This window comes from Netta rufina, assembly GCF_964035555.1.
Source record: "Netta rufina genome assembly, chromosome: 3".
In the NCBI taxonomy this organism is placed as follows: Eukaryota; Metazoa; Chordata; class Aves; order Anseriformes; family Anatidae; genus Netta; species Netta rufina.
The window spans coordinates 23,568,293-23,595,858 of record NC_140125.1 but is presented as its reverse complement, the minus strand read 5'-3'; positions in this window follow the sequence as shown (position 1 = coordinate 23,595,858).

Below are 27,566 nucleotides of genomic sequence, written 5' to 3'. Positions count from 1 at the left end.
ACCTCCTTACTCAACCACTGTGACCATAAGAAACGTATTGAAAAACATTGCTGACCTCAACATGATTGACTGATGGGTGGATCATGAAAAGTGAAGGTAAGTAGAAGAAAACCGAAGAAAAAATAGTAAAATTAAAATGTCATCCTTTGAAAAAAAAAAATAGCTATTACCCATAATAGATTTCACAAACTAGTTACTTTTTTAAAGAGAAAAAAAAAAAATGGGGGGTAGGTTTTTCTTTTTCTTTTAGTCTTTCATTGCTTCAGGACTTTAAAACCATACTATAAAAGTTGAAGGATATTAATCTGTCACAAAAAGCTTAACACGCGATGATATAAATGACAGGAAAATGATCTACAACAGTGTTAAACCACAGAATAATTATTAATTATTAAAGTCTCAGCTCCAAAATATTCTAAAGGAGTTTTCCTGCTTTCTGTTAAGTCAGAAAAAAAAAAAAAAAAGAAAAGTAAGTAAGAAAGAAAAGCCTATAGTCCGTTTCCAGTCTCTCATGCTTTCTGAGCTGAACTCTGCATACAAATCTATATTTGTAAGACACCCTCATCTACCAGTTAATCAAAGCCCTGGAAATTCAAGGAAACCTGTGTTTATGGAAATCTGGCATTTCTGTAAAGTTTTGAATGGGAGCTAAATAGAGCAGTTCATCTCATTGAAACTAATGGCTTCTGCCAAGTGGTTTTGCAGTGCTGGGTCTTCTGGCACAGTCAGCATTTAGGAATTCATTTATGAGCTGGGTTAGCTGGAGACTCTGGAATTCAAATTTATGTCTAAGACTTAGTGGTTTATTCCTGATAGGTCTCTGAAAAGAAATTGTAATCAATTTACCAAACTCGGACTTTGTAATATGCAGAATAGAAAGCTTTTTTTTTTTTTTTTTTTCCCCTTGATTTAGGGCTTGGGATTTTTTTTTCTCTATTCCCCAGTGGACAGTTGCAAACTGTACACATGTACATTGTGTAACTGAAGGGGGCTTTTTAATCACCCATTCACAGTTGCTTTTGAAAAAGCTTTGTCCTTGTGCTCTTGAGTTGATTTCCTACAGGACTGATCCTGCTCCTGCTAAAAAGGGCTCAAATTTTCCTCTGGAGAATCTGACTTCAGATGAAGTCACAGTTGCACATAAAAAGCAGAGGAATGTGTGGCTTGTCACACAAGTTGATTTTATTTCAATCATTATTTGCATGAACATGCAGTCAGGCTCTCTTAAGTGCTTGTTTGATTTGCTTAAAAAATATACATCTGCAGGAGCTGGCCAGCATATTTGAATATTGGCTTTTTTTCTGAGTCATAAAAACCTAGACATTTTTAGCAAGCAATGAACAAGAATTGCTCTACCCTTTCAATGCAACTATAAATTTGCTCCTTTTTTCCCCTTTTAGAACTCCTTTGAAGAACTCATTGAATAAATTAACAACTTGGAGAGCTGCCTGCCGTTTTTGTTGGCTTTGGGTTTCAGGGAGTTGCTTGGTAAACAAAAGTCAATGGATTCAAACAGTAACAAAGTAATTTAAATGATTAATCAAGTGTTAAAACTAGCTTAACCTCTCCTGTTTTACAAACTCTATATCACCCTCACTAAACTAATAGAGGAATAAGACACCCGTCTGGAAATCTCATCTGAAATATTAGATTGAGAATCAAAAATTCAGCCAAGCAGTGTGGTTTGTAGGGATATCCTGGCGGATAATAAATTGCATTAATCTTACTTAAATTTTCCATCTAAATCATGTCTTGAGACCATATTGCACTGAGGGGAATGTGCCTAGCTTTGAATGCATTGTGCTACTGAAAAGGTTATTAAAAGGGGAAAAAAAAAAAAAAAAAAAAAAAAAAAAAAACAGATAATGACTTTTCTTGTTTTTCTTCTGACTATTTTTTCCAATATTGAGGAACCAATGTTAAATATTCTGGCACCTAATGAAGAAAGTCTGCTTTCTCCTGCCAGTGCTTATGTTTTCTAATAGAAGATAAGAAACTCACATACTCAGAACACTTGAGGCATTTTTTTTCTTTCTTTTTTTTTTTTTTTTCTGGCCAGAAATTATATGTGTGGACGAAAATAACCCCAGAGTTTTCCCAGCATCGTCAGAGCTAAGTATTTTCCTCATCTTGCTCATTCAGAAGAATTTCACTTTTCCAGCTACACAGAATATGAAAACAATACAGGAAAAGCTCCCATGGGTTTTTCATCAGCTTGTGAATCTGAAAGAAGGCCAAGGTTTAGGAAGTTCTGCCCATCTTTTCTTCTTCTGTCCACCATCTACCACACCGGTGTTGTTTCCTAAGTCTTAAATGAAATAAAAGCTGTTACAACAAAATGAAGAGTGGCTTAGAAGCACAACCCCTCACATCTGGGAGCAACAGGAAGGGGAGCTCAGCAGACAGGAGCACCATTCTGCTTGGTGGGATTGTCCCAGCACTGGTGGATGGACAATGCTGATGTCCATCAGCATGGGTGCATGTCTGGATGGAGGCTGTGATGGGTAGGAGGTACCCGGGGCTGTCAGTCACCCCAGAAAACAATGAGGGTGATGGCAGTGTGGCAGCAAAGAGATCAAGACAAGCAGCATCCTTGTGCCTTCTCTGGGCTTTGGGGTTTGCCTAAGGTACTCCCTCAGCTCACAGGTAAGTACAACCTGATGAGCAAGACGCTGCTGGTTGGCTCTTGGGGGCACTGAAAAGACAAAGCTGTGTCACAGATGTGGGATGCAGCCATGGCCAAGGTCATATCTGGGGGTGCAGGAGGAGAAGGAGAGGCAATGGAAGCAATAAGTCCTCAGAAATCATCAGGATGGTGCCTGACATGCCTGCTAGAAGAGGCTGCAGTGCTGTTATTGCCAGAGCTGTCCACAGAAAGACACGATTATCACACAACACATCAGCAACCACATCATTCGGAGCTGAGGGGAGGATTATTTCCAAAGAGTGTTACACAATATTATGCAATGTACCAAGTGTCTGTCGTGCTGATGGCCAGTTTTGTTCTCTTCCTCTGAAAATTTGGCCTCAGAAGCCCTGAGCATCTTCAGCCATGGGGCAGCACCAACCTCTGTCATGCACCAGCTGTGTACACAAATGTGATTCCTCCCAAAATCCTGATTCCTCCCCAAAATGTTATTCTTGCTGCATGCCACCCGACAGCACCCAAGGAGCTTGCTTCCTTTCACAAGTGCTGTGAACCCTGCAAACAGTGCAGATTGCTGGCTTTTCTAAGCCCTGCAAGAAGGGCCACCCTAAATTTTTATTATTATTATTATTATTATTATTTGTCTTTCTGCAGCATCAAAAGCCCAAATATGTCAGATCTATTTTCCATGCAAATTGTTTTTGCACAACTAGGAAAATATTGAACCAGCAAATTCTTCTTGGTAAACAAATTCCCATTAAAATCAATGAGGCAAGCTTCCCACTTGTTTCTGTGGAGTTTTGTTATATATTAAACAGCCTTATGAAAAGAAAATATTTCAGTTGTATTTAGAAGCAACAACACTTTAATATGCTGCTGCTAAATCACAAATCAAGCATAAAAATGAGTCATCTGAGCTCAAAGTTTGTACATTTCCTTACACAATTGTTGCAATCATCTCCAAACGACTTTTTAAACACTGGTAAATCAAAATTAATGTTATGTTTCAGGGGTAGTAAATAGTTTTAAGGCACCTGAAGAGTCTTAATTCTTCCCTGAAGTCCAGGCATACAGAAGGGAAAAACAGGGAGGTGGAGGGTGTACATTTAAAAATAATAAAATATAAGAGGCTTTTAAAAATCAATTTATTCTCATTTAAGGTCATAAACTCTGAAATAGCTGCCTGACTTGATTTCAAGAGAGGATTAATGTCGCCTGGGTGGTTTTGCCCTTCATTTTTCCCTTTGAAATGCATTTGGATTTCACGTGAGGTCAGCCTTAACTGGGGTTTATAGTGCTTGAGATCTGGTGTTTGGCCATGCTGGGCTTTCTGTCCTTTGCATAGGAATATGTGGCTTCACCATAAGGCAAGCTTTTGTTCTTTTTACTGTCTAGGAACATACTCTGGGAAGGTTGGGCCAGTTCTCATCTTTCCCCAAAACTCAGCAAATTCTGATACAGAACTTGAATTTATTCCATGAGCTGGACACCATAGCCAGGCCACCTCCACAGTCAGCTCCCATGTTTGGGATTACCTTTTCTTGGGAATGGCTGGGAAGAGCAGTGGGGTCACTTTCCTTGCCTGAATGTATTACGTGTTGAGTTTACACCTGCGATAGCGATGTGCGAGCTAAACCACAACCTGATGTTGGGCAGTTCCTCCTCCTTTTTGATGGAGTTTTTGTGAATGGCTCTCCCAGCCCCAGCCCCATGGCAGTGACATGCAGACAGGGACACACGCGGGGAGCTCAGCTCCGGAGGCTCCCCCGGCACAGGGCTGCTCTCGCATCTAGCGGCATGGATAACAAAGCTCCCATTGATCTCCAAGCCAGAGGATCAGCTTCGTGCAGACCTAAATTGTTCATCTGTTTTTAATGCCAGGAGCAATTTGTTTTCTTTATGGACAGCGTGGTTGCAAAACCATGTTGTTTAAGATTAAACTTCTTTCATCTGGACAATGGCAGAAACAACAACAAAAAAAGAAAAAAATGCTTTTGAAAATAATGAAAAAATCAAGTAACTTAATTTTTTCTTTTTTTTTTTTTTCTTTTTCTTTTTCTTTTCTTTTCTTTTATTTTCTTTCCTTTTTTTTTTTTTTTTTTTTTTGTATAAAAGAAAGTAATTACATCCAGGCATCCGGCTGACCACAAATGCCAAGTTTGTGCTTGATGCAGTTTTAACTGGTTGAAATATTATTTCTAAATAAACAGAGTTTAAAATGGAAATTCTGACGAAGCTTTGACTATATTGCTATTACTATCATGTTAAATCATTGTTATTGTCCTAGTGGTGTCAGTGCATAGCTACAATTGCTTGTGGAATGATGAAAGCTCAAACCCAAAAAAACTCAGTTTCTCATATAAACTTCAGAGTATTCAGCTAGAGGAGCATTACACCCATCCAACTCTTTAGCATGAAGTCATTCTGGATTTACTATAATAAACAAGTTATTAAATGTAGCTTCTCTCCTAAATCATTTACATGCGGCATGGCTATTCGAGGAACTTTTCAGTACCCACAGCTTATCTAGGGTGCTCATCACATCAATAGCTGGTGCAGTGATTTAAAAGACTATTGTCCACACTGACCTTTATTTCTTGATTTTTTCTGGATTTTTTTACTAGAATCTTTCAATTATTTTCTTTTTAATTATTTTTTGATTGGGGGGGTGGAGGGGGTGGCAGAGGGTGAGTATAAGCTACTCCAAAAAGGCTTTGGTGAGGTATAAGTAGTTAGATTTGGTTTAGATCATTTATTTGGGAATTAGCACATTTAGAAACCATGGAACTAGCTTGGTCAAAGTGTAGTTACACTAATAAATCTGGACCACACAGAGTTGGGCTATTGTAATTGAAAATATATTTTTTCTTCTCACTTGGACTCACACATTTTGATTAACAAAATTAAATTCACACTCTTCTTATGTGTTGTCACCATGCAGCACCTATCACAAATATTTGTGCTGGTTTCCTCCAGCTCCTGTGCTGCAGTACTCATGCACGAAGAAGTAGGAATGCCCTATAGTTTCTGTTGAGAGGTCATTTGACTGGGCCAGATCATGGAGAAGTGTCTCATTCAAAGGTGAAGAAGAGCATCACTTCTGCCCAAAAGGTCTCCCTGTGATGCCTGCCAGCAGCTCAGAGCCCCACAGCCCTGGGTTTGAGTGCTGGGGTCCACTTCTGGCACAGAAACCCACTGCTTCTGCGGACACAGTGATGCTTCACCACCTTGAGCATCATTTGCTGGCACCTCAGCTGTCACATCAACAGGTTTTTGCATGCACCTGCAGAATGTTTTAAAGTTATATGCTCAAAGATCTGAATAGGTTATGGATTTTAAAAGTATCTGTAGGTTTAGGTGGTTGTTTTTCCATTAAGAGGCAAATCATACTACCTGCCTAGCTCCTTACTGATACCTTTTAAAACCCACCAGCTCTTACTGGTTACTGGTAGTTCTGTGAAATGTCAAGAGAGAAGAAACAAGCCAGACTCAGAGTAAATACGTGCAGTAATCCATCTGACTGCTGAGTTGCAGTGAGTACCTGTAAGCTAGCCACCCTGTCCTGCAAACCCATCACTAGGAGCGGAGCACTTACAGGGGTTTATTCAGGGAAGCCCACATCTGAGGAATATGTGTGCATACAGTGTGCTGCCCACAGAGGGACGCCTACACCACCAACAGGATGCAGAATCATCAAGGGGACTCTGCGCAAAACCAGGCTCTTGTTCTAGAGGAACAGTGGTTTGAAAGATGCTTGGCAGTAGCTGGAAAGCTCACTTTCTCATCTAATCACTGGTGAAAATGATTGCGGTCTCCAGGTGTCACAACGGGACTGTTTGTCTTGTTCTGCACACTGCTACTTCCTTCCTGAGATAATAATGAAACCATATCAGCCTGCTGTGACAACCACTAGGAGGGATATTTCTTCCCCTTCTCCGTCAGCCATTCCTTATTGCTTACGAGCTTTGTCTTCCTGTCGGTACCATGTTACACCCCTTCTCTCTTCAAAAACAAGGGTCTGGGGGGGGGGGGCAGAAGGGGCCCAGTGCCCAGCTGCTGCCTGGGAGGCTGCTTCACAACAGGCCAGACAGCTGGATTGCCTAAAGTGCCAGGGCTGCAGTGGCAGTGTCAGTCCTCACCCCTGCTTTGCCACAAAACCCTGAGCACGGCGACAGTCTCAAGGCATAAAGCTTCCTGAGTATGGCCAAGCTTCTTGGCGCTGCTTCCAGGGTACTGCACTTACCTAGGTGATTTTTTTTTAGGCCAGTCTGTGGATGGCTTGTTTAAAATCTCTGAACTTGTTGGCTTTCTGAGCCAGACACCTTAAAAAAAAATGCTTACTTTCAAAGGTGCTAGCACATTCAATTTCCTTAGAAGTTATTTCTTAAGGTTTATCCCCAACTGATCAGTTTCTTACTTTGTTGAATTTTTCAGCATTATTTTTTTACAGGAAAAGAAAATTCTGTGAACAAGAGAAATAAATTAAAAACAACAACAAAAACTGAATTCCTATAGCTCCATTCCAGCTTTTGTGAAATAATCTAAAAAATGGATTTCTGTTTATGCTCGAAAAAGAGGGCCTGATTTCTCTTCAGCACGGTGCTATTCATGAGATCTCTGGTTCATACTGCGTTTGCTGGAGGCTAAATATGAAAGTGCAGTGAGGTGCCAGACTGAGTGAAAACATGGTTTTCCAAGCAGCAAGGCAATTGGGGCTAGGTTTGGGCTGTACATTCGTTGGATGACTGTTACGTTCCCAAGCAATTACCTCTTGTCCCACACTAATAATGTCTTAAATTGAAATCTTCTTGTCCAAACTTCCCATCTTTTGAGTAACCCAGAACCAGTTTTACTCCTGCCTGTGACATTTCTGGGCTGACCTAAAACCTAGAGTTGAAATGCTCCTGAACTTAGGCACTGTCCAAACTCAAAGCCGGAGCCAGCTTTGCAGTTAGGACGTGTCTGTGGTCCCCAGAACACACTACAATTAATAGCAGCTAGCTTTTTTCCATCCCTAGGTCCAACAGCAATTTTTAAAGAAAGGATGCACTGTTTCTCCTATTCTGCAGCTGCAGAAGAAACCGAGGCACAGAAGTGAAGTGGTTTGTTTCAAGCCACTCGTCTTGCAGCCCGTAGTCCAGCAGTCAGCTGAGAAGGTCACACTCAGCCTCTGCTGACCCTCTGTATTGCCTCTGCTGGCAGTGGGGCTGCAGCTCTTTGCTTGGATGAGTGCTGCAATGGCAGCCTGATTTACAGACTCCTCTGCTGGTGGGGTCAAAAATTAAGTCACTTTTCAGCCATGGGGGCAGACCTGCCAACTGTAATTAAAAGCTTTCCTTTGAAATATGTGTCAGACTTTACGCATGGTGAAAAGTGCTTCTCACAATATGAGCTTTCAGGCTCCTGAGCTGAACAACATACATGCGGCTAACCACTTCTCTGTTGGGTCCCAACAGCATCTGTTCTTTTGCCAACATTTTACTGGCATTCCACCCAAATCAGTGTAGCATGCAGCTCTGCCAGGTAGGGCCAGGAGCAGTTAAGAGGTTAATAGACTCAATCTGACTTCAAACGGCAATGCAAACCTCAGAGGTGAACCGACCAGACTGCTATCAAATGAGGAAAACAGACTCTGTGATGGTTTGACTAATTGCAGGAGGGTTGGTCTCATGCAGGTGATACTCTTTCTACCCCTCCTCTCTGCTGGCTGGAAGCAAGTCATCGATCACAGCATGCATCAGCATCCTAAAATTCAAAATTCAGGGAAGCAGTCAATGGAAATGGTTTTCCTAAGTCCTCCTGTCTCTTTTGAAACCCCCAGTGCTCATCCCCCCTTTTCTGGAAAGAGCCTCATCCAAAATCTCAGCTTCCCTGCTGGGAAAGTATAATACCATCCTGGCTGCCCTTCAGCAGCACGCTCTGACTTCGGCGGGAGCTTTTCCTGCAGTGAGCACCTCACCCACCACTTTTCAGGTGGATTAAACTCTCTGTGGAGAGTCACACAGAAGGCTTTCTTGTGAGATTTCCAGAGCTCCTCGCCTCCAGCCAAGTCAGAAATACTGCTAGCACAGCCACCTTGTGGCATTTGAGTATCTGTACTTTCAGTCCCAGGAGACAACAGGAAGCACAGAGTCAAGCCAGAGTTTAAAATAAATACATAAAAGTTAAGCAAATATTTTTGAACCTCTCGAGCAGGTTTGGGTTTTGTTTGATTCAAAGTAATAATAATACTTAGCACTTATAGTGTACTTTATAGTTTGAAAGCACTGTACAGACTTTAACTGCTTAGATTTTGGGCAATGGTCTGGATCAGATCTCGTCTGATCTGAATGGGTTCTCCCATGCCTGGAGAGTATGTTTGAGAAATCAGAAGGGAGGAGTAGTAATATCCTTGGTGTCTTTTGGGTTCTTCTTCCAAGTGTGTTACTGAACACATTTATAGGGAATAATTCCACCTCCCTGTACTTTAGTTTACCCAACAGAGACTGTGTCCTCCAACCCTACTTGCAGTTCTCTTGTGTTGTGAGATTTAATTTCAACTACACATCTATACACATCAAAGATGATCTTACACTTGCTATGCAGATGTAGATGTTTCTCTCTTTTTTCTTTTTTTTAATTGCCTAGTGAAAATTAAAGCCTAACTTTTGAGTGAAATATATACTGACAGCAAAACAACTCAAACCATTCATGATTACCTATATTGTTCTAATAATAATCTCATCCACTGCCCAAGGCATAAAGGTTTTTGAAAAGGTTACAGTAAAGTATGTAAATAGATGAGCCACATGCCTGAAAAAAATTCTCTCGGGTCCTAGTGTATGTCTATTGTGGCTTGAGCTCTCCTTCCAAGCCTTGTTTTTCCAAGAGTCAGCTTTAAAGCTCGGCATAGCTACCGACCAGTTTATGATCTAAAGACATATTTACAAGTTCAAACCACTTCAGGAGCTAATTATATTCTGGACATGCTACAATATTTGGATGCCAAAATGTCCGTATTCTTTGAAATGAATGTTTGGTAGCTTTCTCAAGAAGACTTCATTTCACAAACTCCAGTTACAACAAATGAACACATGTTCCTCTTTTTGTTTCCTCTTTTTTTGCTGAATTTGAGAAAAAAAGTAATCATACCGCAATGGAAAACACTTCATTTTCTCATTAAAAAGTACATTTCAGCAGCTTTTCATCACACTGCCCTGCCACCCTCAGCTTTCTGCAAAAGGAGCTGCTATGCAGGAGGCAATCTGCTGGCAGCCAGCACAGCATAGAGAAGGGACAGGAATGGCCTTGGAAAAGCAAACAGGACTCTTTCTGTCTCTAGGGAGTGCAAGGAGAGGAACAGTTTGAGGAGAGAAGCAGACATTAAATAGGCTTCTCGTTCCTCAGTCAGGTTGTTTGCTCCCCCACCTCGACACTTCTGAGACAGCCAGCGAATAGAGAGTTCAAGTGAAGGCGGAGGTGGTTGGACAGCCTCTCTGGGCCTGGTCCTTGCTCCATACAGTGTAATGCTAAGCCAGGTGCTACTGACTTGATTTCCTGTTATTGCACCAGCAGGCAGGTGGCAGGGGAGCCTGCTGATCCCTCTGGACACAGGTTGCTGGGTGCTTTGCTGGATATGCTCAGGCCACAGTAGAAATTGGCCAAAGTCACCAGAGAAGTGAATCAAGGGACAGAGGAAAATTTTCACTGACTTCAGCATGTATTGTTTCAGACTCAAAGTGGGAGACAGCAAGAAATATGGGGCAGCAGAAAAAGTGGGAGCTCCAGGAGGACACCATGTAGCTGATTACACTCCCAGGAGAGGAGACTAAAGTTGGCAGTGAAAATGAGCCCATTCCTCGCAAGGCAGAGCGTTCATAATGCCACTCCAGGTGCAGGCAGAAGCTGGTGAAAAGGCAGGAAACTGCTGGTAGGAGAAAGCTGGGGGCCAATCTGTCTTCCCCAGGACCTAATGCAGTATTACTCGTTAATGAGAGGCTATAAGCGGACGGTGACATGCCAGGCCAATGCACACATGTCACAGCCACGTCTGAGTGCAACCTATTTGCCATATCTAGAATCAAGTTTTTCAAGTTTTCCTTCTCACAACTGATCATTTACCATTCCTATGACTTTTCTTGATGCTTATTCTCCAGAGACGTTGCCACCTCTTTGATCTCTACATAAATATATGCAGCTCTTGAGCACACTGTTTACATAGATTAAAAGGAATCCTAAACCTTACATGTACACACTGATAACCTCAAATCTGATTTGTGATGGAGTACCTGAAAATGGCTTTTACTCTCTGGAATTTTAAGGTTTACAACAACAAGCCAGATGTCTTAAGCCTTAGACAGCACAGGCTTTCCCCTTTGAGCACAGCAAACACCGGGTTCCACGGTAAGGTCGGCTCTTCAGCAGCGGTGCCTCTGAATAGCAGGATGGCATTCAAGCCTGTGAATTTTGCTGTGATCCACGCAGCCAGCTTTATCTTCTATGAGCAGGATCAGTTTAAGCATCATCTTGAGGGTGTGAGTATCTTGAGAGAGGTATGCTGTGCTTTTAAGCTCTTCTCTCAACCAGAAAGACCAGAACTTATAAAGAATGTGTTATAGCGCGTGAAGTAACGTGAATGCTCTTAAGTAAGTCATTTTTCAATTTGCAAAATTTCTGTATGTGTTCAAAACCTGGCGAACTACATCGCCCACAGTCCTTCTCAGTAAAACGGCCTCCTCTTTGCAAAAGGAAGGTGTGAGAAATGCTAGGACAAATCTCAGGATTATGAAATTAGAGAATGCTGCATATCCGTACACAGAAACATTAAGGCCAGTAACCTTCACAGCTTCCTGGAGTCCTCAGACAATTTCATCACTGTAGTTGTATCTTCAGAAGCATCATCATGGATTGTCACCACTTGATATAATGATAATAAAAAAATGTATTCTTGTGTATCTGATATTATGTATATGTATAACGATAATAAAAAAATGTATTCTTTTGTGCTTGCTAGTAGAGCTGCATACTGATATACGCTGTAGTAACACAAGAGAACAGCTTGTGTGTCTATACCAGCACTGTTACCGAAACCACTCCAACTTACTAGACAACCTCACAAACATTCATAGGTCCATTAATTACAAACTGCAGTCATTAGAGGCTATTTTCCTCATGTACACTGACCACAAGACTTCCCTGAATTAAATCTTGCTTGAGCTAGGATAAGTCATTTAAAAAAAAAAAAAAAAAAAAAAAAAAAAAAGGACTGTAAGATCAAGTCACAAAGATTTTTCTGTTGTACCTGTGCTGGAGCCTGGGCTTTTAGAGCACAACTGCCTAGCAGTGCCAGTATTGACCCAGAGTTACTGCAGACTTTGATGGGCAGGGCAAGGAGACTGCTAGGTGAAGAGGAATCTGTTGCCTCATTAATGAGGTTAATCCTGTACCACCACATCTGTGCTGAACACTGCACTTCTTAGCTCAGCTCATCTAAGGCAACACTAGTTTCAGGGAGCCTGTGGTTATTTTTAAAAAGCCACAAATGCTGTAGAGAGGCTTCCTTCTACATATTTATATCTGGAAGCCTCTAGACAGGTAGAAAAATCATGGCAATGCAAGCACAGAAAAGATCTTATCTGTTACAGAATTACTTTCAGGAATAAGATGTCACAATGCACTTGATTTAAATGATTTTGAGATCATATATTAACTGGGTGCGGTGGGTGGAATGAGTTCACATCAAATTACACCAGATCCTGAAGCACACAGTGTTTGGGGGAGATCGTATTTACACTGAATAAAGACAGACTGTTTATGGCCTGAATCAGCACATGAAGTTGCCATACAGTAAGTCACAAGTGCATGGAAATTTACCTCATCGAGAAGAGATACTGTGATAACATTTAACAGATTTTTTTTTCTGCCTGGCACTTGACACTTTAGTCCTTTTCAAGTGTCTGACCACCTCCATGTGCTTTGGAAACCTCCCTGCCAATCCCAACAAGGCTTGAGAAGATCACAGGAGTTTTCACATACTTGGCTGCCCCAACTTATTAAACAGTCTCCTTATAGGATGTTTTTATTTTTCAGCCTATATCCCAAAAATCTGATGTTCTTGGACAAGGAAATGTGAGTGCGGGTGGGCTCAGGAGTTTCTACCCTCACTGCTTTCCTACCTGGTCTAAGGAAATTTCTTCAGACTAGAAAGAGGCTTGTCCTAGACTTCCCTGGGAGGTGATTTCACAACCTTAACTCACACAAAATGACTCTTACCTATATATATGGCCAGCCCTTTGGCTGGTAAAAATGGGCAGAGTGCCAGGGCTTTGCCCCCTTACACTGCTGTAGGATGGCTCATGTCACAAAAGGTTGCAAAATCAAGCTCATAATGTATGGATCACCCACAAGATTCTCAAAGTGGAAACTGTGTACCTTTAAAAGCATTTGTGTGTGTGTGTGTGTGTGTGCGCGCGCGCACGCGTGCGTGTGTGTGTGTGTGTGTGTGTGTGTGTGTGAAAATACCTGCATGGAACACTGACTTTGAAAGGAGGAATTCCCTCTGCTCCATAAAAACTCACACCTTCCTCATTCTATCTTATTTTCACAGGAAGCCAAGGCAGAGAACAAAGCTTTATAACATGTTGAAGGCTGGTTTAGAAAGCTGGGGCACAAAGAGTTTGATATCTATCTGTAAACTAGTCTTCTTTACACCTGGATATTAACTTAGAGGGAAATAGGTGCATCCAGTATGTAACCAATATCTTTCTGAGACAGATGATGAATCATGCCAAATGAATCATGACCTCAACCAGTCTGTTTCTGTCTGTGAAGATGCTATCTGTATGTAGCAAACTAATCTGTGGGCACCTGTTCTGGAGATGTTAAGGCCAGTGAATCTCACTGGAAAAGACTTTCCTGAAGATACATAAATTCCCTGCTTTAGAGCAGTTGATGATGTTGCCAAAAAGTTCCAGAAATAATGATTTCCTAATTTACCAAGATATGATGATTTCTAGAGCTTTTTTAAATAGTGTTAATTGCTAGAGTCTTCAATACACATTCTTCATTCTTTCTTGGCATTCACTATAGAAAAAAGAAAATGAATCTGAGGACCAATGACTTGCTGTATTACAGCAGGAATGGGCAGTTTAGGGAGTCACAGGTTGGTTTATATGGCCTTTTTTTTTTTTTTTAGAAAGCCACCTGAAATTTCTGTATAGCCCACCTTGCTTACTATTCTGTGTCTGCCTGGCTCCAGTAACCAGTATGTTTGAAGGGTAGAGGCATTACCCAGCCTAGTGGTGTCTCTTCCCATCCATCCTCTCAGGAGGCTGAATGGTTTTATGGTGGCTTCTCTGCTAGCTATTCTACACCATTCCTTCCAAACAGGAGGGAACAGGAACAAAGTACAGGAATGAGAAGGAGGAAGAGGAGTAGCTCTGTATGTCTTGCTACTGCTTTGCATTTATGCACACCAAGGTCTGAATCCTACAGCAGTGTGTACTATGACTATAAATTTCTCAAAAGAATTAAAATGCACAGTTTGGTGCTTTTGGCTGGTATCTAGATAAATATTGGTGATACTGCTGTAAGGACTTAAATTCCTGGTCAAAGCCTGAATTGTCACCTGTCCTGGCTAATCCTGAGTTGTCATCTTTGTTCACTCCTGGTGAATAGTTTCCATCTACAAACCAAGACTAAGGACCATATAGTCTCTCAGGAGTCATGGGTAGATTTCTCCTTAATAACACTTATGATTTGAGACACTGGAAAAATCTTTACAGAAAACTTCCAAGGTTGGTGAACACTCCCTTGTGACTTTTTTTTTGCAATTTTTGCAAATTTTGCAATTGCTAGTCCACCAATCAGGAGAATTGTTGTTGAGCTAGAAGAATTGAAGGCACCATACACATCAGAGAGAAAGTGCTGCCAACTAGTATATCACTCCTATTTGATATCAGTTGGATATACTTATCCAAAGAATGCATGACTGTCAGCAAGAGGACAGCTCTTCTTTTCCACATTTGTCTTCCTGCAAAGATTAAGGACCTGGTCTCTAACTCTTTCTGTCATGGAGAACTTGCCCCTTTAATGTGGGTCCAAAGTCCCTGCAACTAAACATATGCTTCCCAGCTGGACCTAATTAAGACTGTGTGGTGGTATTTGGGGGTGAATAAACAGAGAAAGAGGAAACTCACTTAGTGGGAGGTCCGTGGAAAGAGTGGCACAGGGATGAGAACTGGGAGACCACTCGAGTGACCAGCTGGTGTCTTCTTGCTAAGAGCCAGAGAGGAGGGTTTGTGGACCAAGTCCTTCATGTTATGGAGTCAAGCTTGTGAGCCAAAGAACATGGGGAACAGCAGAGAGAGAGCATAAATACCATGGTGTGTCAAGAGAGCAACAACTCTGAGACATGGCAAGTGGGGCATTCCTGCAGGCAAGGACAAGAGATGGATGCAGCAAAAGGGGTTGTTCACAACGGCAGATTAAGAGCTGAGGAAATGGCAGAATAAGGCATAACTGCAAACATTTGTCATGTTTGCAATATCTATGTTTAGGAAAGAGCAGTCAACCGTTTGTATAGCTGAGGAATGTTACCACTACTTTCCCTCCTCAGAGAGTCATATCTTCTTAAAGGGTAATGTTGGCAGAGTCTCAAAGGAATAAATAATTTGATTTTCCTTCAGCACTGCAAGGCAGTTGTTCTGACTCTCTTCTCAGGTACAGCACCTGACCAGCTCCCACTGCTTGGTGCACTCACAGTGGGACCCATCTTTCCACAAACTGAAACTGAAGACCTACATTTACTTTTGGAAATCAGTGTTGGAAAGCATTGGTGGGTCTGGAAGAGAGACAGGAGAACAACAAGCAGAACATTACTTGATGCTACCAATGTGAGATGAAGCAGAGGAAACACCGCAGCATCGTATTTGTAAATTGGACCAATGGCTGGTCCTGGCCATGGACACTGCACCTGGAAGAATGGGGCCACATTAGGGTTTCTGGGCACTTCTGCCATGTTACTAATGAATAAGTATGGACTTCTCCAGTCAGCTGGTTAGCTGTCAACTGCAAAAGGAGGTCTACACTTCAGTTCCTGCACATACATTTACTTCTGAGTTACAGACCTGCTGAAATCCATTGGGACAAGTGATGTCATGGTTGTGAAACTAGGCCTGGGTTTCATAAAAAACAGTTTCACACATCAGGCTTTCTACATGGTCTTGAAAAAGCCAAAGAGCTGTATTTTACTGGTGCAATTTCACAGGCACTGCCAGTCTGTAGGAAAGGTTTTCATTAGAAGTCATATAACTTGCAACAAGGGGCACTGATCTCCGTAGGGATGATGACCAATATACTTCTTTAGATCCAGCCTGGGTGGAGAGAACAAAAATTGACTACCTCAGTTTGACCAACAGGAAAGGGATCAGGGCTCTCATGTCATCCTTCAAAAGATCACAGGCAACACAGCCGAGGGACAGCCACAATAGTGCTGGCAAACTGGTACATGTGCACAGAGAAATCTGAAAATTCTGGAAATGAAACAGTTCACCTTGGCTGAGGAAAGAATCTTCCAGAGGCTGCCCAGGCAGGTCAGTGGGTCTCTGGGTGGAAAGATGGGAAGCAGACAGGGTTTTGTGTGTCTGCACCAAGTCAGGGAATAAATTCAAGGTAAATTATTGGGAGGTAAAAAACAAGTGCAAGTAAGTCACAGAACAGCAATAACATTTCAGGCAAAACAAACATTAAATTTGGGAAGGGAGAAGCTGGCAAATGTACCTAGTTCTTCCAAACAGGAGAAAGGTATGCTTCAAACTCTGTTTTGCTTGGTTGGGTTTTGCTTTTTGTTTTGTTTTGCTTTGTTCGTTTTAGTACATTACTTCCTATCAAATCATCCTATTAAACTACAGGCATTTTGTGAGACAACACGGAAAACTACCTCAGTTGTTCTGTGTAAGTGCTCTAACGTCATGTCCTTCCCATTTCTCTTCTTCCAACCTAGAAATTCTGTGATTCTGTGATTCTGTGATTCTCCCTAGCACTCTCCTCCCTCAGTTCTGAGCCTTTTCCAGAGTCTGATTCCAGTCTCCAGATTTGAAGATGGGATTTCTTTCTCAAGGAAGACTCCTTTAGACCTCTGGGCTGCAGCAGTTCCAGGAATGTAGCTATGGAAGAACAAAACCCCAGAAGAAATATGAAGTTCATTTTTAAACTAAAATTATGATTTATGAGGAACAGCTGAGCAGACTATGCAAGGTTTCATTTAAATAGATTTGAAGGCCACAGTGATTTAGTAGAACTGTATATGCTTACTCTTTTGTGAGACTTATACATCACATATGTAAGTACAAGACTTCTTTTCCTACTGTCTCAATGTTTAGTCTTGCACATGATAACCAGGTGCTTTCAGTACCTTGCATACACTTTTTTTATTTGGGGGAGGGGGGGTTAGAAAACCCCTCTGAGAACTGAGGGATGGAAAAATGAAGTGAACAGACTATGCATTCCCAGGAAAGATGTAGGCAGGCTGGGCCAGACCCTACATTTCTTAAATATCAACACCAGTGCCTCGGTTGTCGCCTTTCCTTCCCATTCTCCTGCTGTGGTGGCCACTCTTCCTCACCCAGAGGCTTCACCATACGTTTTAATATTTTTGTTGTAAGTGGTATTTCTTCTCCAGGAGATCCCCAGCTCAAGCACAGGATGGTGACGAGCAGGCTAGGAGCACACCTTGGATGCCAGAAAGCTCAGCAGTTTCCCTGTCCCCTTCTACCCAAGGTGCTTGCCATTGTTGCATTCACTGCAACTTAGAAGAAGAACCCAGTTGAACCCCAGAGATATTACCACACAACAAAGACCTGATATTCTTCAGGGAAAATAGTGGGAAAATATTGGCTTAAAAGTCACAATTATTGAGTCTACTCAAACATAACCTACTGCTCTGCCATGGACAACCTCAGCCAGTTGAATATGATTCTCAAAGTTGGGTGCATTAGTACTCAGGCCTGTCCCCATCTCAGTAATGTAACACAGAGCCTGCCCTCCTACACTAGGTTTAAGACAAAGACAACAATTTAAACTTTTAAAAATTATTTTATCCCCTGCCTCTAGCTAAAGCATGCAGAAAGAGAGTAACTTGGAACCATTTTCTTCCATTCCTGTGCTTTTATTTTTTGTTGTTGTTTGGGTTGGTGCACTAGCAGTGGGGTTTTAAGGATCTTTTCTTTAAGTCTTCCATTATCATGGTAGAAATAGTTAGTCGTCTTTGACATATTTTCCTTGTCAAAATGCCTGTGAGAGAAGGAGGAACCAACCCTATTTTCATTTCTGGAGATCAGGGAAATGTGGAGTCAATTTGTGAATGTGTTTGACTGCTTAAAGGTGCAGAGAGACTTCAAATGGGATGTTCAAGAACACCAGATATTGAATCAGGCATTTGACAGTTCATTAGAAACCAACATTAAGTTTCCAAATCTCCTTAAAACCTGGCTTAAAGTAATTTTAACCATGTTTTGTGTCACTTCTACATGTGTAAACACTGCTCGGTGTCACTTCTAGATTTCTACTAAAACCAAAATGGGTTTTCTACCATATGGCTACAGAAAAAAAAAATCTATAAGTAAGCGCATTGCATTTGGCAGGCTGCCTTCAGTGAGTGTGTCTACATATATGTCTACTATTGCACTCCTCCTCACTTTTAAATTTACTTGTACATTGATTACCATGTTTAGTAATGTAGAAGACCAACAGATAGGAGAAAGAATCCACCAGATATGAGAAAGGCTGTCTGATTGCACTTCTTGCACTTAGAATAAAAATGATCTGCTCTGACTAACACTGGTGGAAGGCTAGGCAACCAACATTTTTCTTATTGATAAATCTATGTAATAGGTAATTATAAATTGTAAGAGAAAACTATATAAAATATAATCTGTTTCTAATCTACATTCAAATAGCTAACAGCAGTCTTTCTGTTATTTATAATGATTCTACTTCTCTTGGAATGATAACCTGAAACAAAGTTAACACCTCTCTTATCTGGAAGCAGTGTTTACACCAGCTCATGTAGAAGCTAACTAAGGCTACTAGAGTTTTATTGGCCCTTTTGCCCCAGATAAGGTGTAGAACAGGATCAGAATCCATTTATTTGTACACCACCATTCATGTTGCTTCTTCTGAAAGTGACAAACAAAATCTTTTCTGGGCATTGCCTCTGTTTTATTAGTATTAGTGTCAATACATGGACGTCAGCTCCATATCATAAGTACTCCAAGTCCAGCAGTATTTGGATGTAGATCTGGTTTCATAAGAAAGAAATCACCTGATAAAACTAGGTTTACTTACTAATCTGGATGCCACTACATGCTCATATATTTGGGCTTAACACAAAGACTTCATAGATGTGTAGGCCTGGAAATCACTGTTACTAATGAGTTCTCCATCTAACCTATAGGTAGAAAGTGTCTTAGCTCTGAAATCCTAGAAAAAAGTCACAGGAAAACCCTGTGATTTGAAAATTCAGTGCATTCAGAGGCATATGTGCACACTGCATTGAAGAAATCCTGCTTCACACATGGTAAAATATAAGCTTGGGGGAAATCTTACTGCTAAGGTGGGATGCATATGTTTTTGCAAGTGTGTTTATGTAGAGTTTTTGGATCCTGAAGCTAGAGGCCTTGCTAGGGCAAAAATCCAACTGGCTGAAATGGAAATGTTGCCTTGTGCAGTCTGCAAAATTGGGCTGGGAGTGCATGTTTGTACATTCTGTGTGCATGCTAAAGGTTAAGGAAAAGATTGCCAAGACCTCTTATTTGTGCCTGTCCCTCCCTATTGCATAGCCAAGATGCAGGTAAAATTCCCATGGCTTTGAAAGAGGCTGCAGAATTTGGCCCACTCTGTATCAAAACAGCTCTTAACAGTGGAGTACAGTTAAATTATTCCAACACCAGACAAATGGGTCTGCCTAACCTAAGCTGTAACATTTGAATTATTAATGTTCTCTAATAAAGGGGATAAAGTGTCTGTAGAACAGAGTGTTTCAGAACTCTGTTAAAGATCATGCCTATTTTAATTTAAAAGTTCAGCTTGAGGAGAGACAATGCTGGCATTGTGTTACAGAGATTTAAAACGAGTCTGTCTTGAGGATTTTCCTCTGTCCTTATCTGTAATAATAGAATTTTAAAAAGAGTCAGAGTGAGAGCAGCAGCACTGGAAAATATCTTTCTCAGAAACTATAGCAGACAGGTCACAACATTTTTAAACAATGATAGTAACATTTATTCTATCAAAGCCACTTTATGTTTTATTTGGAACTCTGGCGCCTTTATTTTTTTAAGCTCTCATAACATGACACTAATTACAGACATCAAGATGCTCTATAGAAGATACCAGTCAAAATCCAGATGCTGCTTCTTTTCCTTTCTCTGCACTCCCACCCCATCCCTTTTGTGTGCATTACATCATTGCATAGTTTATTTTAAAAGTGCCTCAAAAATGCAATGGTAGTAATCGTAGACAGCAGGAAATTGATGGTGAGCACCTCTGGTCTGCAAATTCCTTTACAAAGAACTCTGTCTGATCATTAGAGGACCTTCTTGTTAGCAGAGGCTTGAAAACACAGAGGCTTGAAAATGCAGTGTGGGTTATACGTTAAAAAAAACATCATGCTAAAGCCATTTTCTTCCTCCCCTCTGTCACTTCCACCAAATTGAAATGCCCAAATATGCTGGAGACATAGGTAGAAGGGTTTGTGCTGGTTCACCTGGGAGGCTGACCTGCTGCCACAGTGTGTGGGTCTGGACAGGAGCTCTGCATGGCTCTGACCCCCTGGTGGACGCCCACAGCTGCATCTTTAGGGTGAGATCTCCTGAGAGGACCCCACATCTCAGGGGTGCCAGCCAGCCCAGAGAAACACAAGACAATGTGCAGGCCACATCCACTTTCTGACACTGATGGCTACAAGAAGTCATTGCTTTTAGCTGGGGGAGATGGTGTGCTTGGTAGCTTTTCAGGAGGTAGTAGCCCTCAAAAAATTCTCATAGCTGAAATAGCCAAGGACTCTTGGCCGCTTGTGGCAGCACTGAAACTGAATGGTCCCACGGCTCTTAGAAACCCCAACCAGCTGCCTGAAGCAGGTGGTAAAATTATCATCCAGCCCTCAGAAATGACGAGGTTCAACCTTGACTTCACTATGTGACCATCTGGACACTAAGTGCGACACTTCAGCTGGGGTAGCATCATCTGCAGAGTGTGCGTGTCATGACTTAATTCTCTGCATGCCCCTGCTGGATCACAGGGATTTCCTGCAAAACCACGTTGCCCCAGGCCCAACTGGCATCAGCAAAACAGTCAGCTTTGATTGGGATAACATGGGCTCATCTCTGGTGTGTGTCACTGATAGCTTAGCACATCCTGTGGTCTCGTGGTGATACACATGTGCACTGTGGGGCCAAGCAGCAGTCACCTCCCTCTCATTTTTCCGCAGGCAGCCGGGATGAAATCCCAGCCCTGTGCAAGTGTGAATTAGGATTTTGGCCAAAATTTTGCAACAAACACATTTGTCTTGCAGAGTGAACAAATAAAGTGGCAACACTGCACCAGTAAAGAACAGGAAGCTTTTGATGACACTGGCTCCAATTTTTTAGCGTATTAAGGTTTCCATTACCCTCTGGCTCATTATTCAGCAACAAGTAAACACCAATAAATCTGAAATAACAAGTGAAACACATGCATTTAAGACAAAAAAATAATCCTAGTATAAGTTCTTTCCTTTAGCACAGTAGTACTGGTCAGCTGAGCAGTATTAGGGTGATCACGAAATTCTGAAATACATCATATCCTCTGAAACAAGGGTCCCGCAGGCCTGCTGAGATGCAAAGCTTAGGTCTTTGCAATCAGGCGAGAAGGGAGGATCCATGGTAGGAATCCTGTTACTGATTTCCTTTGTGCCCATCTCTGAGAGATTCCTTTTCTGCAGAAATGGAAAGGTCTAAAGGAAATGTGCCAACTTTCCTTCCATGCTCCAGCACCATCAGGAGCAGTGCAATCTGCACACACCTTTGTGTCTGTGCTGTGCTGTCAATTACAGACTATTCCTTCTGTATAGAAATCATGTACCTTTAAGTACTACAGAAGTCATATTCCACCCAAAAGAAAGATGATCTCTTTTTTTGCCACTGTCTGTGTTAAAATACCTCATGAAGCTGTGAGCAGATCCAAATTCTTCCTTTTTCATTAAACTGTGTAAGGTTTATTCTACATTTCCATAAGTAGCCATTTTAGTTTTTCCATTTTCCTTTCTTAAACAGGAAACCTCTCCACTGCTTCTCCACTTTCTCTAAGCTCTTTGTTTATATTCTACTTCCATTACCAGAATTATTCTTACATTTTTCCATCCCCTCTTCTGAACAAACATTTACACTGACTCTGAATGACTCTTATTATATATAAAGGGAAACAACAAAGCAAGTGAGAACAAAAGTAGCATCTCTGTGAGAGGATGAAATGTGGCTGATCCCACCAGGCTCACAGCTGCCTTGGAAGAAGGCTGTTTGCCAGCTCTGAGCATCTGTGACCACAGGGGCATGCTAAAAATGCAGAGGTGCATCAAACAGAACTTGGAGCCATGGGAATCATACAGCCATACATTACACAAAAGTGACTTTTTCATTCCTGGGTTTTTATTTAGTTGTACAGTTATTAGTACACTGCTCTGCCCACTTAGGCAGAGGAAGGATCCAGCCAAAGCAAGGGATATGATCCTCATTCCTCCTGCAGGCTAGCAGCTCCACCAGCCCCACGCTGCCTGCAAAGCAGAGAGCGGCAGGCAGGAGCAGGCAGGCTGGGAGCACTGTCTTGGCTGTATGGGAAGAAGCAGCAGGGAAGTGAAAAGGTGCTGCAGAGTAAGGATGAGCAGACACATGTGGTCACAAAGAAGGTGTCAACAGCCACAGGGGGCAAATTGTACAGCAGGTTACATGTAGGTGCGCAGTCTAGGCCAGTCTGCTGTTAGAGGTCAGTAGCTTGCAGTTACTGTAATTCACACCAGTGGTATCAGGAATCATCTTCTCATCTCTCTAGGATGTGTCAAAGCCCAAGCTGGGCTGTTGAGCACCAATCCACCCTTGCTTCTGCACCTACCTTACACAGTGCCTGAAAGCTGCACAGCTGTAGCAAGGACTAGACTGTCCTTTTTTTCATTCCAGGAGAGGACAAGGAAGGCTGTCTCCATCCAGCTTCTTTCCATAGTATCCTTCAATTCATGGCAGGTAGGAGTTGTCTGTGAGGAGTCCACCTTCCAGATCCCCAGCAGCACATCATGAAACAGAGAAACTTCAGCCATCAGCAGAGAGAAAGAGCTGAAAATCTTTTCCTTCCTCATCTCTCACAGTCTTCCAATGTATATTTACTGGGTAACATGTCCTAACCTCCAGATGCTTTCTTTTGCTCCTGGTTTGCTATTTTTCCTATAAATATACTCTTATCTTGCCATTAGTTGGACTACAGATGATCTATAAAAAGAAGAGAAATTTCTACTTTTGCCTCTATGTTCTCCACATTTTTCCAAAATCTGAATATTCATCTTGTAAAGTCCAGAGACATGTTAGGCCTTTTCCACAGATGGTCTTTAGAAACATTATTACTATCCATGAGAAACAAGAAAAGAATATGTCTGGAGGTCCCAAGATGGATTTGCAGGCCTGGTGGCTGAAAAAATAAAATAAAATAAAGTGCTTTTACTTGAAATCTGATTATATTTGTTCTGTAAATCATTGCCTGACATTAAACCCACAGTCTTTTCAGAGTTGTTTTTTATTGTAAACATTTAACTTCTAATTTCCAGAGAGAAGATCTTAGGCTACAAAAATCATGTGTTAAATCTTCCTGACATATTTTATGTTTTGTATGCATTATTTTCAACTTTATCCCAAAATAAAAAAGTGCTAAAATTGTGACAGTTCTTCTGTATATTATAGATCTGGTTTTAATTGCATATTCTGTCCTTTTTTCTTTGTAAAATATGATTTACAAATGTCTAGATATTAATTCTAGTGAAGATGTCTTATAAGGCAGCCTTTCAACTCAACAGCCAACGTTAATCCCACCCACACATCCTGGTGAAGGAGCACGCCAGTTTTTTAAACTCTGGCTTAGTGTCTCATCTCTTCTGTGGTGATGAAAATGAATATTGCATCTATGGCAAGGCACGTCAAGCTCTCTGTGGAATTTATTATGCTCTCTGCACCAAATGTTCTACCAGCAGGTCTGCCTCATGCTATTCAGAACATGTATAATTAGAAAAGAATTCAGCTAATGTTGGAAAGAATGACTGTCCATAACTCATCAGGTTAGAAAGCTGGAAACCCTAGAGCAGAAAAGAAATGAGTGGAATATTCAGCTGAAGAGGAAAAATGCATTTTCTTCACTTTCTTGCTGTGTGAATAACTACTTAAATGTAAGATACAGTTCATTATCTCCTCTTCAAATAGGCAACCACCTTCTCCACCACAAGAAGGTCATGTTTTTATCTAAAACTTCAGGCAGTGGACACAATACACTAGCAGTGGCCTTTGTGAAGCCCACAGCACAAGCTTTGGGTAGCTGGAGAGGCAGTCCTAACTTAGGGCTCTCTGGTCCTGGCCTGTCTATGTGTCAGTTTCAAGTTCATAGGGAAAGCTGCACATTGTATGAGTCCCCGGGATCTCTGAGGGTGCCAGCAAAGATTGCAGTAATGTGCAGTGCTCTTGGCTTGTCTTCTCCAACAATGCCCATTACCACTGATAACAGAAGGCATTAGTGGTGGCTTATACACAATAGCTTCAGAAGTCTTTTCCACATTCTTACATGAGACCAAGAAAACTGAAGTTAATAGACTGAGTTGTGAGGAAACCCAAATTTGTTCCTAGGTGATGAACACCAAGGTTCTTGTTCTGAGGAGATTAACTTTAGTCCTTGTTTGTGTTTTCAGGATTTTGGACTCATCATGCAATATTGCAACATTTAATTTAACTACTCCCCACATCTAACAGATTTCTAACAATAAGGATCACATTGTTTTTTCATCCTTCTTTCATCCGCATTGTAATGTCTTTCCCAACTTTCCCAGCTGCATCAAATTCCTTCCTCATTATCAGAAACTGAGCACTGAACTCTTCTTATTCTTAATCCTCCTGCTTCCTACCTTCTTTCTGCAAACAGAAGGCCAACTCCTTGACTATAAAAGGAAGGGAAGAGCTGGCAAGACATTTTCTATGGAGAGTCTTCAGACAAAACTCTTCATCTTCAAATTGGAAACACCTGCATTAACATGACTGACATGCTGGATAGGGCTTAAGGTTCGTTTAAAAATTGAAATTTCCCAAGGAATCATTTCTCTTCCCTCTTTATTGAAAGTCTTGATTGGTGGTTTAGATATTGGAGATTCCTGGGGAAGAATGTTTTTGTTTACTTGTATTGTAATGTGCTGATAAAGGCATTGAGACATCCTTTGTCACATTTGCTAAAAATATTCATTCAAATATTTTGAATGTGAACATACTTCTGAATGTCTCACTAGGGCCAAAACTCTACTTGTTTCATATTATTTTCACAATACAATTTTGTCTTCAAGGTTCCTGTTTCAGTGGTTCAAGCTCTTACTGAAAGGGAAGGATTTTCCATGGTAGCATCACTAATACAAATGGGTCAATATAGGAGACAGGGCTCCGAACTTCTGGTTCATCCTGGTGTGTCCAGTCTACCAATTTTGTGACTAAGAAATGTCCTCCTTATACTGGCCAGGAACAGATGTTTAGGGAAAGCACAGAAGAACTAGGACATGGATCAGAGAGTGATTCATTCCCATTGAAACAGTTTCCAGGAAGGGATAATTTTGAATTACCTGAGGCAGTCACTGGTGGACATACCCTTATTGAATTTGTCTCATCCCTTGCAGAATTCATTAGTACTTTTGGCCTCTCCAATGCCCAGAAGCAAGGAGTCTTATATCTCCCGCCACTGCTTTTGTAACTACTGCCTGACACAGTCTCTGGTATTTGTACAAGTACATAGCAAGTAACCATTGCTTCATGTTCTCCACCACCTTCAGCATTTCACAAGGTTCTGTCAGATTCTGGCCCTGCCACTTTTTTTTTTTTTTTTTTTGGAGCTGAAGAGAGCAAGACCTTTTAACCCTTCTTATAGAGAAGTCTCCAACCATTCTTATTGCCCTTCTCTCTACATTTAGTAAACCTGTATTCTTTTTAATATGCAACAAAACTTTAGGTCCTCAATAAGCACCTTTGTAGCAATAATAAATATCACAGAATACTCCCTCTATTGCATTCACTAGATCTTTCACTGTCTTTCAGCTGAGCAGTCTCTCGTGATGCTTTTCTGGACAGTTTTTCTCATTTTCATTTTCCATAGAGACACATTCCCTACATTTTCCTTCCAAATTGTTATTCAGTGGGAGTGGAGGAGTTGAACAGCATTGTTTGCTCTTCAGGTCTATAATTGAAACAATACCCTAGAATATAAATAAAGGAATCACACCATCAAACTGTAAGATTAAAAGCCTTATCTAACAAATGATCATTAAAAGTAATCCACACTTAAACAATGGTTCTTATGCTGCCCTCCTCATTCCTCGCATGGTGAATAGGACTTTTTCTATATACTTAATCAGAACACATTTTAAATCACACTGTATAGTATACCTTGTGGCAATATGTGATGGCCAAAGTATATAAAATATGATGAAGTTAAGAAGTTGCAGCTGAACTAACAACATTTTCTCCTGGAAGGAGACACTGGGTAAATTGTGGATGGTTTTTGATAGCCAATTAAAGTTCTTATAAGAGCTCTATTACATTTCTCTGCATTCTTCATTTATAACCTTTTAAATTGTAAATATTACCCTAAACTTCCCAAGTATTAACAAGTTAATGTGTCTTTTACAACGACTACTCTGCATAATGAATACAAACTTAAGGGAACATTTCTCATCAGGAAATAATAATTTTGTCTGATTATTGGGTGTCAATAGAAATTTTTATTTTGGAAGCAGTCATGTACATATATTCACATATATTTCTTAAAAGTTTTAAAAGTTGATTCAGACATGAATTTTCCTGACAGAAAGGACGTACATTTCCATAATAGAAAAGAAAAAAAAAAAAAAATCCCTGATTTTGTCAAAGACAAAAATGCAAGATACAAACAAAATTGTTCCACGACTGCAGTATGGTGTAATGAGCACTAATAAGTGAAGACTGAAGGTATGGTCTTTTAAATAATTCACAAAGAAAGTTAGGCAGCAGAACTAAATTTTATCTTGGAGTTTGTCACCGAGTCATTCAGAAATAAAGCAAATCACTTTGGACCAGTTTTCATAAGGTTTCAGGTGATTTCACTTGTCTCATTTTTTTGTCTACACCATCAGGACCAAGATTTGACTTACAAAAAACGTAGCTTCTAGAGAGCTCTCTTAAAGTTGTAGATTCTCTGAAACTCTTCAAAGCCCTGCATGAGCCCTTGATCAACAAAAACCCTTTAGCATAAGTATAAACAAGTGATTGTTCTCTTCCTATGGCTGACTCAAAAGGGTCCACACTGTGCAAGTGTTAGTCTGCTCCAGAGCCTAGGGTAGCTATGCATTGTCCTGGAAGCAACTGGAAAATTTGGGGTGCCGTCTGGGAGTTGGCCAGCTCTTGTCTTCAGTCTTTAATCATCCAGTTTCTTTAAGGTTAGCTGTAGAATTTTTGCATGTGCTTTACCCTAATAGAGACTGTAATACTCGCCAGCTTCACATCCTACGCAAAGATCAGTTAGTGCTTGGAAACTTCTTTGAGGTCCAGAGATGAAAAATACACAGCAATGCAAAAGCTTATCAGATCATTACAGCATCAGAATATAATTATTCATCTTGAAATTCAGCTATAAAGAGGCAAGATGATAGTGA